Consider the following 10547-nt stretch of genomic DNA (forward strand, 5'->3'; position numbering starts at 1 on the left):
GTAGGGTGCGCCATAAGCGGACATGAATAGATGGAACACCGCTAACCGCATAGAGAACCGTGTTTTGGGTGACCAGGTGCACGTTTTCAATCACCAGTTGCACATTTTCAATCACCAGTTGCACGGAGGATTAATAGCAATCTGCATCCATCGCGATTTCTTAAAGTGTCTATAAAGCACTCAGGACGGGCCCGACCGAGACAGGGCCTTAGTGGGGTGCTCCCATAGCGGGCAACAATGAGAGGGGTGCCTTTAAATTCATTTTGAACCATATTTGAAATTTTGGGTTACCAGATGCACGTTTTCAATCACCAGTTGCACGGAGGATTAATAGCAATCTGCATCCATCGTGATTTCTTAAAGTGTGTAAAAAGCACCCAAGGACGGCCCTGACAGAGAGAGGGCCGTAGTGGGGCACTCCCCTAGCGGGCTATATCAATAGAATGACGGGTAAAAGTATTTAAAACCCTTTTATAATTTTTGGGTTACCAGATGCACGTTTTCAATCACCAGGTGCACGGAGGAAAATGAGCATTTGCATCCATAGTCATGTTTTAAACCGTCCATAAAGCACTCTTGGCCGGCCCCGGCAGAGAGAGAAAGAGATGGTGAAAAAAAAAAAAATCATCATCAGACCTTCCATAAATAATTCGGGCCGGCCCCCATTGCTAAAGGTCCGTAGTAGGGTGCGCCATAAGCGGACATGAATAGATGGAACACCGCTAACCGCATAGAGAACCGTGTTTTGGGTGACCAGGTGCACGTTTTCAATCACCAGTTGCACATTTTCAATCACCAGTTGCACGGAGGATTAATAGCAATCTGCATCCATCGCGATTTCTTAAAGTGTCTATAAAGCACTCAGGACGGGCCCGACCGAGACAGGGCCTTAGTGGGGTGCTCCCATAGCGGGCAACAATGAGAGGGGTGCCTTTAAATTCATTTTGAACCATATTTGAAATTTTGGGTTACCAGATGCACGTTTTCAATCACCAGTTGCACGGAGGATTAATAGCAATCTGCATCCATCGTGATTTCTTAAAGTGTGTAAAAAGCACCCAAGGACGGCCCTGACAGAGAGAGGGCCGTAGTGGGGCACTCCCCTAGCGGGCTATATCAATAGAATGACGGGTAAAAGTATTTAAAACCCTTTTATAATTTTTGGGTTACCAGATGCACGTTTTCAATCACCAGGTGCACGGAGGAAAATGAGCATTTGCATCCATAGTCATGTTTTAAACCGTCCATAAAGCACTCTTGGCCGGCCCCGGCAGAGAGAGAAAGAGATGGTGAAAAAAAAAAAAATCATCATCAGACCTTCCATAAATAATTCGGGCCGGCCCCCATTGCTAAAGGTCCGTAGTAGGGTGCGCCATAAGCGGACATGAATAGATGGAACACCGCTAACCGCATAGAGAACCGTGTTTTGGGTGACCAGGTGCACGTTTTTCAATCACCAGTTGCACATTTTCAATCACCAGTTGCACGGAGGATTAATAGCAATCTGCATCCATCGCGATTTCTTAAAGTGTCTATAAAGCACTCAGGACGGGCCCGACCGAGACAGGGCCTTAGTGGGGTGCTCCCATAGCGGGCAACAATGAGAGGGGTGCCTTTAAATTCATTTTGAACCATATTTGAAATTTTGGGTTACCAGATGCACGTTTTCAATCACCAGTTGCACGGAGGATTAATAGCAATCTGCATCCATCGTGATTTCTTAAAGTGTGTAAAAAGCACCCAAGGACGGCCCTGACAGAGAGAGGGCCGTAGTGGGGCACTCCCCTAGCGGGCTATATCAATAGAATGACGGGTAAAAGTATTTAAAACCCTTTTATAATTTTTGGGTTACCAGATGCACGTTTTCAATCACCAGGTGCACGGAGGAAAATGAGCATTTGCATCCATAGTCATGTTTTAAACCGTCCATAAAGCACTCTTGGCCGGCCCCGGCAGAGAGAGAAAGAGATGGTGAAAAAAAAAAAAAATCATCATCAGACCTTCCATAAATAATTCGGGCCGGCCCCCATTGCTAAAGGTCCGTAGTAGGGTGCGCCATAAGCGGACATGAATAGATGGAACACCGCTAACCGCATAGAGAACCGTGTTTTGGGTGACCAGGTGCACGTTTTCAATCACCAGTTGCACATTTTCAATCACCAGTTGCACGGAGGATTAATAGCAATCTGCATCCATCGCGATTTCTTAAAGTGTCTATAAAGCACTCAGGACGGGCCCGACCGAGACAGGGCCTTAGTGGGGTGCTCCCATAGCGGGCAACAATGAGAGGGGTGCCTTTAAATTCATTTTGAACCATATTTGAAATTTTGGGTTACCAGATGCACGTTTTCAATCACCAGTTGCACGGAGGATTAATAGCAATCTGCATCCATCGTGATTTCTTAAAGTGTGTAAAAAGCACCCAAGGACGGCCCTGACAGAGAGAGGGCCGTAGTGGGGCACTCCCCTAGCGGGCTATATCAATAGAATGACGGGTAAAAGTATTTAAAACCCTTTTATAATTTTTGGGTTACCAGATGCACGTTTTCAATCACCAGGTGCACGGAGGAAAATGAGCATTTGCATCCATAGTCATGTTTTAAACCGTCCATAAAGCACTCTTGGCCGGCCCCGGCAGAGAGAGAAAGAGATGGTGAAAAAAAAAAAATCATCATCAGACCTTCCATAAATAATTCGGGCCGGCCCCCATTGCTAAAGGTCCGTAGTAGGGTGCGCCATAAGCGGACATGAATAGATGGAACACCGCTAACCGCATAGAGAACCGTGTTTTGGGTGACCAGGTGCACGTTTTCAATCACCAGTTGCACATTTTCAATCACCAGTTGCACGGAGGATTAATAGCAATCTGCATCCATCGCGATTTCTTAAAGTGTCTATAAAGCACTCAGGACGGGCCCGACCGAGACAGGGCCTTAGTGGGGTGCTCCCATAGCGGGCAACAATGAGAGGGGTGCCTTTAAATTCATTTTGAACCATATTTGAAATTTTGGGTTACCAGATGCACGTTTTCAATCACCAGTTGCACGGAGGATTAATAGCAATCTGCATCCATCGTGATTTCTTAAAGTGTGTAAAAAGCACCCAAGGACGGCCCTGACAGAGAGAGGGCCGTAGTGGGGCACTCCCCTAGCGGGCTATATCAATAGAATGACGGGTAAAAGTATTTAAAACCCTTTTATAATTTTTGGGTTACCAGATGCACGTTTTCAATCACCAGGTGCACGGAGGAAAATGAGCATTTGCATCCATAGTCATGTTTTAAACCGTCCATAAAGCACTCTTGGCCGGCCCCGGCAGAGAGAGAAAGAGATGGTGAAAAAAAAAAAAATCATCATCAGACCTTCCATAAATAATTCGGGCCGGCCCCCATTGCTAAAGGTCCGTAGTAGGGTGCGCCATAAGCGGACATGAATAGATGGAACACCGCTAACCGCATAGAGAACCGTGTTTTGGGTGACCAGGTGCACGTTTTCAATCACCAGTTGCACATTTTCAATCACCAGTTGCACGGAGGATTAATAGCAATCTGCATCCATCGCGATTTCTTAAAGTGTCTATAAAGCACTCAGGACGGGCCCGACCGAGACAGGGCCTTAGTGGGGTGCTCCCATAGCGGGCAACAATGAGAGGGGTGCCTTTAAATTCATTTTGAACCATATTTGAAATTTTGGGTTACCAGATGCACGTTTTCAATCACCAGTTGCACGGAGGATTAATAGCAATCTGCATCCATCGTGATTTCTTAAAGTGTGTAAAAAGCACCCAAGGACGGCCCTGACAGAGAGAGGGCCGTAGTGGGGCACTCCCCTAGCGGGCTATATCAATAGAATGACGGGTAAAAGTATTTAAAACCCTTTTATAATTTTTGGGTTACCAGATGCACGTTTTCAATCACCAGGTGCACGGAGGAAAATGAGCATTTGCATCCATAGTCATGTTTTAAACCGTCCATAAAGCACTCTTGGCCGCCCCCGGCAGAGAGAGAAAGAGATGGTGAAAAAAAAAAAAATCATCATCAGACCTTCCATAAATAATTCGGGCCGGCCCCCATTGCTAAAGGTCCGTAGTAGGGTGCGCCATAAGCGGACATGAATAGATGGAACACCGCTAACCGCATAGAGAACCGTGTTTTGGGTGACCAGGTGCACGTTTTCAATCACCAGTTGCACATTTTCAATCACCAGTTGCACGGAGGATTAATAGCAATCTGCATCCATCGCGATTTCTTAAAGTGTCTATAAAGCACTCAGGACGGGCCCGACCGAGACAGGGCCTTAGTGGGGTGCTCCCATAGCGGGCAACAATGAGAGGGGTGCCTTTAAATTCATTTTGAACCATATTTGAAATTTTGGGTTACCAGATGCACGTTTTCAATCACCAGTTGCACGGAGGATTAATAGCAATCTGCATCCATCGTGATTTCTTAAAGTGTGTAAAAAGCACCCAAGGACGGCCCTGACAGAGAGAGGGCCGTAGTGGGGCACTCCCCTAGCGGGCTATATCAATAGAATGACGGGTAAAAGTATTTAAAACCCTTTTATAATTTTTGGGTTACCAGATGCACGTTTTCAATCACCAGGTGCACGGAGGAAAATGAGCATTTGCATCCATAGTCATGTTTTAAACCGTCCATAAAGCACTCTTGGCCGGCCCCGGCAGAGAGAGAAAGAGATGGTGAAAAAAAAAAAAAATCATCATCAGACCTTCCATAAATAATTCGGGCCGGCCCCCATTGCTAAAGGTCCGTAGTAGGGTGCGCCATAAGCGGACATGAATAGATGGAACACCGCTAACCGCATAGAGAACCGTGTTTTGGGTGACCAGGTGCACGTTTTCAATCACCAGTTGCACATTTTCAATCACCAGTTGCACGGAGGATTAATAGCAATCTGCAGTCCATCGCGATTTCTTAAAGTGTCTATAAAGCACTCAGGACGGGCCCGACCGAGACAGGGCCTTAGTGGGGTGCTCCCATAGCGGGCAACAATGAGAGGGGTGCTTTAAATTCATTTTGAACCATATTTGAAATTTTGGGTTACCAGATGCACGTTTTCAATCACCAGTTGCACGGAGGATTAATAGCAATCTGCATCCATCGTGATTTCTTAAAGTGTGTAAAAAGCACCCAGGACGGCCCTGACAGAGGAGAGGGCCGTAGTGGGGCACTCCCCTAGCGGGCTATATCAATAGAATGACGGGTAAAAGTATTTAAAACCCTTTTATAATTTTTGGGTTACCAGATGCACGTTTTCAATCACCAGGTGCACGAGGAAAATGAGCATTTGCATCCATAGTCATGTTTTAAACCGTCCATAAAGCACTCTTGGCCGGCCCCGGCAGAGAGAGAAAGAGATGGTGAAAAAAAAAAAAATCATCATCAGACCTTCCATAAATAATTCGGGCCGGCCCCCATTGCTAAAGGTCCGTAGTAGGGTGCGCCAATAAGCGGACATGAATAGATGGAACACCGCTAACCGCATAGAGAACCGTGTTTTGGGTGACCAGGTGCACGTTTTCAATCACCAGTTGCACATTTTCAATCACCAGTTGCACGGAGGATTAATAGCAATCTGCATCCATCGCGATTTCTTAAAGTGTCTATAAAAGCACTCAGGACGGGCCCGACCGAGACAGGGCCTTAGTGGGGTGCTCCCATAGCGGGCAACAATGAGAGGGGTGCCTTTAAATTCATTTTGAACCATATTTGAAATTTTGGGTTACCAGATGCACGTTTTCAATCACCAGTTGCACGGAGGATTAATAGCAATCTGCATCCATCGTGATTTCTTAAAGTGTGTAAAAAGGCACCCAAGGACGGCCCTGACAGAGAGAGGGCCGTAGTGGGGCACTCCCCTAGCGGGCTATATCAATAGAATGACGGGTAAAGTATTTAAAACCCTTTTATAATTTTTGGGTTACCAGATGCACGTTTTCAATCACCAGGTGCACGGAGGAAATGAGCATTTGCATCCATAGTCATGTTTAAACCGTCCATAAAGCACTCTTGGCGGCCCCGCAGAGAGAGAGAGAAAGAGATGGTGAAAAAAAAAAAAAATCATCATCAGACCTTCCATAAATAATTCGGGCCGGCCCCCATTGCTAAAGGTCCGTAGTAGGGTGCGCCATAAGCGACATGAATAGATGGAACACCGCTAACCGCATAGAGAAACCGTGTTTTGGGTGACCAGGTGCACGTTTTCAATCACCAGTTGCACATTTTCAATCACCAGTTGCACGGAGGATTAATAGCAATCTGCATCCATCGCGATTTCTTAAAGTGTCTATAAAGCACTCAGGACGGGCCCGACCGAGACAGGGCCTTAGTGGGGTGCTCCCATAGCGGGCAACAATGAGAGGGGTGCCTTTAAATTCATTTTGAACCATATTTGAAATTTTGGGTTACCAGATGCACGTTTTCAATCACCAGTTGCACGGAGGATTAATAGCAATCTGCATCCATCGTGATTTCTTAAAGTGTGTAAAAAGCACCCAAGGACGGCCCTGACAGAGAGAGGGCCGTAGTGGGGCACTCCCCTAGCGGGCTATATCAATAGAATGACGGGTAAAAAGTATTTAAAAACCCTTTTATAATTGTTTGGGTTACCAGATGCACGTTTTCATCACCAGGTGCACGGAGGAAAATGAGCATTTGCATCCATAGTCATGTTTTAAACCGTCCATAAAGCACTCTTGGCCGGCCCCGGCAGAGAGAGAAAGAGATGGTGAAAAAAAAAAAAAATCATCATCAGACCTTCCATAAATAATTCGGGCCGGCCCCCATTGCTAAAGGTCCGTAGTAGGGTGCGCCATAAGCGGACATGAATAGATGGAACACCGCTAACCCGCATAGAGAACCGTGTTTTGGGTGACCAGGTGCACGTTTTCAATCACCAGTTGCACATTTTCAATCACCAGTTGCACGGAGGATTAATAGCAATCTGCATCCATCGCGATTTCTTAAAGTGTCTATAAAGCACTCAGGACGGGCCCGACCGAGACAGGGCCTTAGTGGGGTGCTCCATAGCGGGCAACAATGAGAGGGGTGCCTTTAAATTCATTTTGAACCATATTTGAAATTTTGGGTTACCAGATGCACGTTTTCAATCACCAGTTGCACGGAGGATTAATAGCAATCTGCATCCATCGTGATTTCTTAAAGTGTGTAAAAAGCACCCAAGGACGGCCCTGACAGAGAGAGGGCCGTAGTGGGGGCACTCCCCTAGCGGGCTATATCAATAGAATGACGGGTAAAAGTATTTAAAACCCTTTTATAATTTTTGGGTTACCAAGATGCACGTTTTCAATCACCAGGTGCACGGAGGAAAATGAGCATTTGCATCCATAGTCATGTTTTAAACCGTCCATAAAGCACTCTTGGCCGGCCCCGGCAGAGAGAGAAAGAGATGGTGAAAAAAAAAAAAAAATCATCATCAGACCTTCCATAAATAATTCGGGCCGGCCCCCATTGCTAAAGGTCCGTAGTAGGGTGCGCCATAAGCGGACATGAATAGATGAACACCGCTAACCGCATAGAGAACCGTGTTTTGGGTGACCAGGTGCACGTTTTCAATCACCAGTTGCACATTTTCAATCACCAGTTGCACGGAGGATTAATAGCAATCTGCATCCATCGCGATTTCTTAAAGTGTCTATAAAGCACTCAGGACGGGCCCGACCGAGACAGGGCCTTAGTGGGGGTGCTCCCATAGCGGGCAACAATGAGAGGGGTGCCTTTAAATTCATTTTGAACCATATTTGAAATTTTGGGTTACCAGATGCACGTTTTCAATCACCAGTTGCACGGAGGATTAATAGCAATCTGCATCCATCGTGATTTCCTTAAAGTGTGTAAAAAGCACCCAAGGACGGCCTGACAGAGAGAGGGCCGTAGTGGGGCACTCCCCTAGCGGGCTATATCAATAGAATGACGGGTAAAAGTATTTAAAAACCCTTTTATAATTTTTTGGGTTACCAGATGCACGTTTTCAATCACCAGGTGCACGGAGGAAAATGAGCATTTGCATCCATAGTCATGTTTTAAACCGTCCATAAAGCACTCTTGGCCGGCCCCGGCAGAGAGAGAAAGAGATGGTGAAAAAAAAAAAAAAATCATCATCAGACCTTCCATAAATAATTCGGGCCGGCCCCCATTGCTAAAGGTCCGTAGTAGGGTGCGCCATAAAGCGGACATGAATAGATGGAACACCGCTAACCGCATAGAGAACCGTGTTTTGGGTGACAGGTGCACGTTTTCAATCACCAGTTGCACATTTTCAATCACCAGTTTGCAACGGAGGATTAATAGCAATCTGCATCCATCGCGATTTCTTAAAGTGTCTATAAAGCACTCAGGACGGGCCCGACCGAGACAGGGCCTTAGTGGGTGCTCCCATAGCGGGCAACAATGAGAGGGGTGCCTTTAAATTCATTTTGAACATATTTGAAATTTTGGGTTACCAGATGCACGTTTTCAATCACCAGTTGCACGGAGGATTAATAGCAATCTGCATCATCGTGATTTCTTAAAGTGTGTAAAAAGCACCCAAGGACGGCCCTGACAGAGAGAGGGCCGTAGTGGGGCACTCCCCTAGCGGGCTATATCAATAGAATGACGGGTAAAAGTATTTAAAACCCTTTTATAATTTTTGGGTTACCAGATGCACGTTTTCAATCACCAGGTGCACGGAGGAAAATGAGCATTTGCATCCATAGTCATGTTTTAAACCGTCCATAAAGCACTCTTGGCCTGCCCCGGCAGAGAGAGAGAAAGAGATGGTGAAAAAAAAAAAAAAATCATCATCAGACCTTCCATAAATAATTCGGGCCGGCCCCCATTGCTAAAGGTCCGTAGTAGGGGTGCGCCATAAGCGGACATGAATAGATGGAACACCGCTAACCGCATAGAGAACCGTGTTTTGGGTGACCAGGTGCACGTTTTCAATCACCAGTTGCACATTTTCAATCACCAGTTGCACGGAGGATTAATAGCAATCTGCATCCATCGCGATTTCTTAAAGTGTCTATAAAGCACTCAGGACGGGCCCGACCGAGACAGGGCCTTAGTGGGGTGCCTCCATAGCGGGCAACAATGAGAGGGGTGCCTTTAAATTCATTTTGAACCATATTTGAAATTTTGGGTTACCAGATGCACGTTTTCAATCACCAGTTGCACGGAGGATTAATAGCAATCTGCATCCATCGTGATTTCTTAAAGTGTGTAAAAAGCACCCAAGGACGGCCCTGACAGAGAGAGGGCCGTAGTGGGGCACTCCCTAGCGGGCTATATCAATAGAATGACGGGTAAAAGTATTTAAAAACCCTTTTATATTTTGGGTTACCAGATGCACGTTTTCAATCACCAGGTGCACGGAGGAAAATGAGCATTTGCATCCATAGTCATGTTTTAAACCGTCCATAAAGCACCCAGGGCCGGCCCCGGCAGAGAGAGAAAAAGAGGGGAAAAGTGTTGAAAAAAAAAAAAAATCATACCTTCCATAAATAATTCGACGGCCCCCATTGAAAAGGTCCGTAGTAGGGTGCATCATTATCGGACATGAATCTCGGGAACACCGCTAACCGCATAGAGAACCGTGTTTTGGGTTACCAGATGCACGTTTTCAATCACCAGTTGCACGGAGAGAGAAAAAAAAAAATCATACCTTCCATAAATAATTCGGACCGGCCCCCATTGAAAAAGGTCCGTAGTAGGGTGCATCATTATCGGACATGAATCTCGGGAACACCCGCTAACCGCATAGAGAACCGTGTTTTGGGTGACCAGGTGCACGTTTTCAATCACCAGTTGCACGGAGAAAAAAAAAGTAATCATACCTTCCATAAATAATTCAGGCCGACCCCCATTGAAAAAGGTCCGTAGTAGGGTGCATCATTATCGGACATGTATATCTGTAACACCGGCAAGCGCATTGAGAACCGCATTTTTGGGTTACCAGATGCACGTTTTCAATCACCAGGTGCACGGCTGTGAAAAGTGGGACTCTGTCATTTTTTTCGACCAATTTCTGTAATTTTCAAAAAATGATTAAAAATACTTCCCGAAGGGCTAGAGGTCCCAAATTTCGTCTCATACCCTCTCTCGTGATGGGCAACAATTACATAATGTAAAAAAAAATTCGCATCCACAGGAACCTATGCATCCTGTGACATTCACTTTTTTCCCAAAACTTGAAACACGATTTCCTATTAAATGTTTTATACAAAACGTTTTTAATTGAATGTAAATGCTCGTCTATTTATGCACTTTCGTGCAAAAAAAAACCCCATCAAGATCGGATGTGTACTTTTTGATTTATCACGTTTTTGTTGAATTTGACCCCCGATGTGGGGCGCACAGAAGCCCTGTGAGGTTCAGGGCTTCATCGATATTTGGCCTGTTTTGGATTACACACTCAGTGGCGGGTCGACCAGACAGGTACCGGCGCGATTTCAGAAAACCTGGTTTTTGGCAACAGGACTTCCATGTCCTAGAGAGACGGGGGTGGTGTCAAACTGCTCAGTCCGAATAG

The sequence above is a fragment of the Oncorhynchus mykiss genome, unplaced genomic scaffold (assembly GCF_013265735.2).
Source record: "Oncorhynchus mykiss isolate Arlee unplaced genomic scaffold, USDA_OmykA_1.1 un_scaffold_740, whole genome shotgun sequence".
Taxonomy (NCBI): Eukaryota; Metazoa; Chordata; class Actinopteri; order Salmoniformes; family Salmonidae; genus Oncorhynchus; species Oncorhynchus mykiss.